This window comes from Phocoena sinus, chromosome 8 (assembly GCF_008692025.1).
Source record: "Phocoena sinus isolate mPhoSin1 chromosome 8, mPhoSin1.pri, whole genome shotgun sequence".
NCBI classification, from domain to species: Eukaryota; Metazoa; Chordata; class Mammalia; order Artiodactyla; family Phocoenidae; genus Phocoena; species Phocoena sinus.
In genome coordinates, this window is record NC_045770.1 from 22331469 (window position 1) to 22339116 (window position 7648).

At 40.8% G+C, this 7648-nt stretch overlaps 1 pseudogene; it reads right to left on the reverse strand.

Moving 5' to 3' along the window:
• Positions 1-5416: 5416 nt before the first annotated feature.
• On the reverse strand, positions 5417-5959 carry LOC116758272 (annotated as a pseudogene).
• Positions 5960-7648: the final 1689 nt, after the last annotated feature.

Genomic DNA, 7648 nt, shown 5'->3' on the forward strand with positions numbered 1-7648 from the left:
ATTTCTCTAGGAGGTGCGTCAAAAAGGATCTTGCTGTGATTTATGTCATAGAGTGTTCTGCTTATGTTTTCCTCTAAGAGTTTGATAGTGTCTGGTCTTAACATTTAGGTCTTTAATCCATTTTGAGTTTATTTTTGTGTATGGTGTTAGGGAGTGTTCTAATTTCATTCTTTTACATGTAGCTGTCCAGTTTTCCCAACACCACTTATTGAAGAGACTGTCTTCTCCATTGTATAATCCTGCCTCCTTTATCAAAGATAAGGTGACCATATGTGCATGGATTTATCTCTGGGCTCTCTATCCTGTCCCATTGATCTATAATTCTGGTTTTGTGCCAATACCATACTGTCTTGATTACTGTAACTTTGTAGTACAGTCTGAAGTCAGGGAGCCTGATACCTCCAGCTCCATATTTCTTTCTCAAGATTGCTTTGGCTATTCGGGTCTTTTGTGTTTTCATATAATTTGTGAAATATTTTGTTCTAGTTCTGTGAAAAATGCCATTGGTAATTTGATAGGGATTGCATTGAATCTGTAGATTGCTTTAGGTAGTAGAGTCATTTTCACAATGTTGATTCTTCCAATCCAAGAACATGGCATATCTCTCCATCTGTTTGTATCATCTTTAATTCATTTCATCAGTGTCTTATACTTTTCTGCATACAGGTGTTTTGCCTCCTTAGGTAGGTTTACTCCTTGGCATTTTATTCTTTTTGTTGCAGTGGTAAATGGGAGTGTTTCCTTTATTTCTCTTTCAGATATTTCATCATTAATGTATAGGAAGGCAAGAGATTGCTGTGCATTAATTTTATATCCTGTTACTTTACCAAATTCATTGATAGCCACAGTAGTTTTCTGGTAGCATCTTTAGTATTCTCAATGTATATTATCATGTCATCTGCAAACAGTGACAATTTTACTTCTTCTTTTCCAAGTTGGATTCCTTTTATTTCTTTTTCTTCTCTGATTGCTGTGGCTAAAACTTCCAAAACTATATTGAATAATAGTGGTGAGAGTGGACAACTTTGTCTTGTTCCTGATCTTAGAGCAAATGGTTTCAGAATTCACCATTGAGAATGATGTTGGCTGGGTTTTTTGTCATATATGGCCTTAATTATGTTTAGGTAAGTTCGCTCTATGCCTACTTTCTGGAGGGTTTTTGCCATAAATGGGTGCTCTGTGCTTCCTGGACTTGATTAACTATTTCCTTTCCCACATTAGGGAAGTTTTCAACTGTAATCTCTTGAAATATTTTCTCAGTCCCTTTCTTTTTGTTTTCTTCTTCTGGAACCCCTATAATTCGAATGTTGGTGTGTTTAACATTGTCCCAGAGGTCTGTGAGACTGTCCTCAATTCATTTCATTCTTTTTTTTTTATTATGCTCTGCAGTAGTTATGTCCACCACTTTATCTTCCAGGTCACTTATCCGTTATTCTGCCTCAGTTATTCTGCTATTGATCCCTTCTAGAGAATTTTTAATTTCATGTATTGTGTTGTTCTTAATTGTTTGTTTGCTCTTTACTTCTTCTAGGTCCTTGTTAAACATTTCTTTTATTTTCTCCATTCTATTTCCAAGATTTTGGATCATCTTTACTATCATTATTCTGAATTCTTTTTCAGGTAGACTGCCTATTTCTTCTTCATTTGTTAGGTCTGGTGGGTTTTTACCTTGCTCCTTCATCAGCTGTGTGTTTGTCTTCTCATTTTGCTTAACTTACTGTGTTTGGGGTCTCCTTCTCACAGGCTGCAGGTTTGTAGTTCCCGTTGTTTTTTGTTGTCTGCCCCCAGTGGCTAAGTTTGGTTCAATGGGTTGTGTAGGCTTCCTGGTGGAGGGGACTAGTGCCTGTGTTCTGGTGGATGAGGCTGTATCCTGTCTTTCTGGTGGGCAGGTCCACGTCTGCTGGTGTGTTTTGGGGTGTTTGTGACCTTATTATGAGTTTAGACAGCCTCTCTGCTAATGGGTGGGGTTGTGTTCCTGTTTTGCTAGTTGTTTGTCATAGGGTGTCCAGCACTGTAGCTTGCTTGTCATTGAGTGGAGCTGGGTCTTGACGTTGAGATGGAGATCTCTGGGATTTTTTGCCGTTGGATATTATGTGGAGCTGGGAGGTCTCTGGTGGACCAATGTCCTGAATTTGGCTCTCCCACCTCAGAGGCACAGCCCTGATGCCTGGTTGGAGCACCAACAGCCTGTCATCTACACGGCTCAGCATAAAAGGGAGAAAGAAAGAAAGAAAGAAAGAAAGAAAGAAAGAAAGAAGGAAGATAAAATGAACTAAAATAAAAACATTATTAAAATAAAGAACAAAAACTAATTATTTTAAAAAAAATTTTAAGTAATAAGAAATAAGAGGCCAACCAAACCAAAAAAGAAACCCACCAGTGATAACAAGCGCTAAAGAGTATACTAAAACAACAACAACAACAAAAAAAACGGACTGATAGAACCCTAGGACAAATGGTAAAAGTAAAGCTACACAGACAAAATCACACACAGAAGCATACACATACACACTCACAAAAAGGGAAAAATGGAAAAAAAAAATATATATCCTTGCCCCCAAAGTCCACCTCCTCAATATGGGCTGATTCGTTGTCTATTCAGGTATTCCACAGATGCAGGGTACATCAGGTTGACTGTGAGGATTTAATCTGCTGCTCCTGAGGCTTCTGGGAGATATTTCCCTTTCTCTTGTTTGTTGACACAGCTCCTGGGATTCAGCTTTGGATTTGGTCTTGCCTCTGCATGTATGTCGCCTGAGGCCATTCGCTCAGACAGGACGGGGTTAAAGGAGCAGCTGATTCGTGGGCTCTGGCTCAGTCAGGCCAGGGGGAGGGAGGGGTACGGAATGCGGGGCGAGCCTGTCGCTGCAGAGACCGGTGGGACGTTGCAGCAGCCTGAGGCGTGCCGTGTGTTCTCCCGGGGAAGTTGTCCCTGGATCACGGGACTCTGGCAGTGGCGGGCTGCACAGGCTCCCGGGAGGGGAGGTGTGAATAGTGACCTGTGCTCGCACACAGTCTTGGTGGCGGCAGCAGCAGCCTTGGCGTCTCAAGCCCGTCTCTGGGGTCCGCGCTGTTAGCCGCAGCTCGCGCCCTTCTCTGGAGCTCCTTTAAGCAGCGCTCTTAATCCTCTTTCCTCCCGCACCAGGAAACAAAGGGGCAAGAAAAAGTCTCTTGCCTCTTTGGCAACTCCAGACATTTTCCCGGACTCTCTCCTGGCTAGCCGTGGAGCACTAGCCCCATTCAAGCTGTGTTCACACAGCCAACCCCAGTCCTCTCCCAGGGATCCGACCTCCGAAGCCCGAGCCTCAGCTCAGAGCCCCCGCCCGCCCCGCTGGGTGAGCAGACAAGCCTCTCGGGCTGGTGAGTGCTGGTCGGTACCAATCCTCTGCAGGAATCTCTCCGCTTTGCCCTCTGCAGCCCTGTTGCTGTGCTCTCCTCCACGGCTCCGAAGCTTCCCCGCTCCGCCAGCCGCAGTCTCCGCCCGTGAAGGGGCTTCCTAATGTGTGGAAACTTTTCTTCCTTCAGAGCTCCCTCCCACTGGTGCAGGTCCCGTCCCTATTCTTTGTCTCTGTTTTTTCTTTTTTCTTTTGCCCTACCCAGGTACGTGGAGACTTTCTTGCCTTTTCGGAGGTCTGAAGTCTTCTGTCAACGTTCAGTAGGTGTTCTGTAGGAGTTGTTCCACGTGTAGATGTATTTCTGATGTATTTGTGGGGAGGAAGGTGATCTCCGCGTCTTACTCTTCCGCCATCTTGAAGCTCCTCCTCCTGGTTGTGTTTTAGTTCATGTCTCTGGGCCTTTCATACCAGTGAATCTCCATCTGTTATTTCTTTATTTGCATCTCCTCTTGGCCACTAGTACATAATCTCAAGTCATTTTTCTGAGTAGAGTATATGGATTGTACACCTTCTGAAGATTTGCATATTTGATTTTCCTGTTATCTCTATATGAAAGGACACTTTACTGAGTTATAGAACTCAGTATTATGTTCTATACTGTGTTATGTTCATTACTGACTCAGTGTTATAGCTATTTCCCTTAAAAATTAATGATTCCCTTTTTTTTTGGCATTCAATATTGCAAAGAAGCTGTCTGACTCCAGTCTGTTTTTTAAAATAATTTTTCCTCATAGATAACTTGGAGGACTGGATGTTGTTGGATAATGTTACCAATTCAATCATTCAGTAGCCTGAATAGGGTAGGGAGGGAACGGGGTCACATGTGGGTCAGGAAGGGGGGAAATTTATACGTTTGTCTCAGAAGTTGTGTTTCCACTCTGCTGAAATTATTGTACCTGAGGCCAGATATTTTACATTTGGCATTTTGTTTAGCCCGACCACTAACTCCAAGTACACAAGGTGGGTATAGCTTTCTCTAGGATCTTCCCCAGAGATTTTACCCTCCAGACTGGGAGAGTGACTTGTCATTTTGGAGGGCTGTCCCTCTACAATGTTCCCAATTATTTCTATTGTAATTTGGGAATGCATTTTAATGTATCGGGAGGAAATGGCCAGGAAGGTAAAATTTTGGATGAGAGAAAGCTTGGAGCGAGCTTCATGGGCCTCCCTGCTCCATATACGCTGCAGTTAGAGCCCGTACAAATGTGCCTTCACAAGGAGTGACCTTCATCTTTCTCCACCATCCTTCCTGCTCTGTCAGAGTGGGATTGAGGGTCCTGCCTCCTTCCCCATTTCAGGAAATGTTTCTCCAGGTCAAAATGCGTCCACTCTGCTATCGAGAACCCAGGCGCAGCAAGCTGAGTTGCTGCACAGTTTTCTGCTGTACCCAGGGCTTGCTTTTGCCACCTGCCCCAGCCTCTGAATCCACAGATCCATCCATTGCTGCACTCACCTCTTGCCCTCATCCCTCATTATTAGGGATTGCTGGTGAAACTTGTCAAGATTTGCTTTACTCTCTTCCTGTAACCCTGTACTTCCAGGGAAAACTGAATTGTTTTTTAGTGAGATCTTCTGATCCTGTTTATCCTTTTACCTTATAGGTCAGATAATCTTCCTTGTTCGTTGACAACATGCCTTACTTTCAGTACTGAGGAATTTTTTCCTATATTTTACTTTTATGATTTTGTCTGTGTCTGGGAAGAGATTTGAAACTAGTTGTTCCACTGTTACCTTCCCTAGAATTTAAAAGATTAAGAAGAATTTTTACATAAATTGCAGTTCATCTCCTTCTTAAGAATAAGAAAGATTTCTTTTCAAATTCTTCTCAGCATGTGGCTTAGCACATTCATTTTCAATTGATTCATATTAGCTTTCTTTAGACTTGCCCCCCCCCCCCCAATTTGGGAGTACTTGGTTTTTATTTTTTTGAATAGTATTTTATTGGTAAGTATATGATTTCAGTGACAATAATAAATTCACTTGAACAGGAGACAATAAGCAAGTCAAAGAATAAATGCTTGCTAATCATTGTAAAATCTGTGTCCATTACGGCCTTCAGGTAGAAATCCAAATCACTCAGAGGCCAAATCTTAAAGAAGACACATCCTCTTATTAGTCTACATGGAATAGGTCCAAAGTACTTGCAATCTGTAGAATTGTGTAGATTAGCACCTTCTAACCAAACATGATCCATTGGCACATAATTATAGCTTTTAAAGAAACCTGATGGACTATTGCTGAGGATTTTGTCTCCTTTCAAACCAATTACTCTTTTACACATATTTGATTTTGGATCACTTGGGCTTTTTGCAATCACAGTGTCACCTTTTTGGATGTTATAAAAATGTCAATTAAGATTATCTGCAAATTTGCAAATATTTTAACATCTGAATTTTGAATTGTAGGCTCCATTGATAGTCCAGAATACATGACATCACCACCAACATGTTCAAAAACACAATGAGCTACACAGTTATACTGAACAGTATAGCCAACAGTTGAAGGGTTTTTCCCAGAAGACCATGAAGCAGAGACTTCATGTAGATTCTGCCACCATTGGCCATAACTCTATTCTGCAATACATTCAATTTTTCAAGTAGTTGCAGGGCTTCTAAAAATAAACATCTAAAGCATGTCTCAAAACATATATGGGTGATGTGTATTTTCAGGATTTCTCTGGCCCCAAAGAAACCCAGGAGGCTCTCATCCAGAACTCAGGTGGTCCTTTCTGAGGAGGCTGGTCCTCCACAATGCTCTAACCATGATAGCTCTGAAGAGGTTAGTTGTGTGCCTGAGGGAAAGGAGAGAGATTGCAGTGAGTAGGCATGTTTGCAGCCACGCTTCTCCCTGGGCCACTTGTTGGGGCTGATGGATGGCAGAACCATCAATAAAGTGCTTGGCCTCACTCCCCTCCATACTCTCAGGGTTCCAGGCCACACCTCCTACTCATTTACAGACACAATTTGTTTTGTAGATGATCTCTGGCAAAATTTTATCTCCCTGGCTTCCCCGTGCCCTTGAGATTGCTATTGGGTATGTTCCCCCATCCATCAGGTAATTAATATCCAAAAGGGGAAACAAATCTGAAATACAATTGGGAAGGTATATCTACTGCAAATAATAATATAATACAAAAGCAAATGTAAAAGATTTTTGGATTATCTTTGCTGCTGTACATCATTGTTAGCATAGATGATGTGTTAGCTCTAACAGTGTTGACTTGTGCATTATTCTATAATTCTTCGCCCCTATTTCTGAAGTAAATTCCTTACTGAAATGATTTCATGTACCAGTAGTAACATTTCAGCTGCTTTCAACACGGCACCTTAGCTGTCTTTCTGAGTGTTATCTTTTAACTATTCCTACCAAATGAAATTTAGATTTTTAATGTTATTATATTTACATCATTTTAAAACTTTTTTCTATAAAATGTATGCATTCTAAATTATTTTATAAGGAATTAGGAGTGGGGTCCTCGTTTAGAACATTTCTATTTCTTTCTGACATTTAGTAAGCTGTTACAGAAAACTGATGAGGGTAGCTTACTGTCTTCAAGTTACATCAGTTATTTAGTGAATTGAATGAGAATACATTAAGCTTAATTTTAGAATGTTCCTTCTTATAAATGCATCATGTACGTCATAGAGACTTACCAGCCCCACTAATGTGGGAAGTCAGATATCACTCCCTTTGCGGGGTCAGGTTTAATTGAATCTTTGAGAGGGAAGTAGGGGACCACTAAAGAAAACTCCAAGTGATTCATGTAGCAGTATTTATAAACCTCTGAGTCAGTAATGATTCAGCACTGAAGCACAGTTCTGAGGACGCTGCTTGGTTAAAGAGACAGTGGTGTGAAATTAAAGCTGAGACCACTTGTAGTTCTTATTTGTGGATATGTGGCATTACGAGCAGGCAAAACATTTGGTCCAAGACCCTTTTCACTTCAGGTTCATCTGTGTAATTCTTTACGAACTTGAGAAGCAAATTTAAACTCTTCCTCCCAGTTGCTTTTTGAAAAATAATACAAACAGAAAAAAAGTTATCTTGTGTAAGTTTATTTGAAAGTAAAATTTGGGTCTAATTATATTAAAAAATACTACTAGCATTTCTCGAATACTTTATACCAACTGTGTTACAACTATGCTGTTTGTCTTATAATACCCATTTTACAAATGATAAAATTGAGGCTTAGAGATGTTAAAAGCTTGCTGAAAGTAATATAGCTAATAAAAAATTTTCAGTCAAGATTCAAA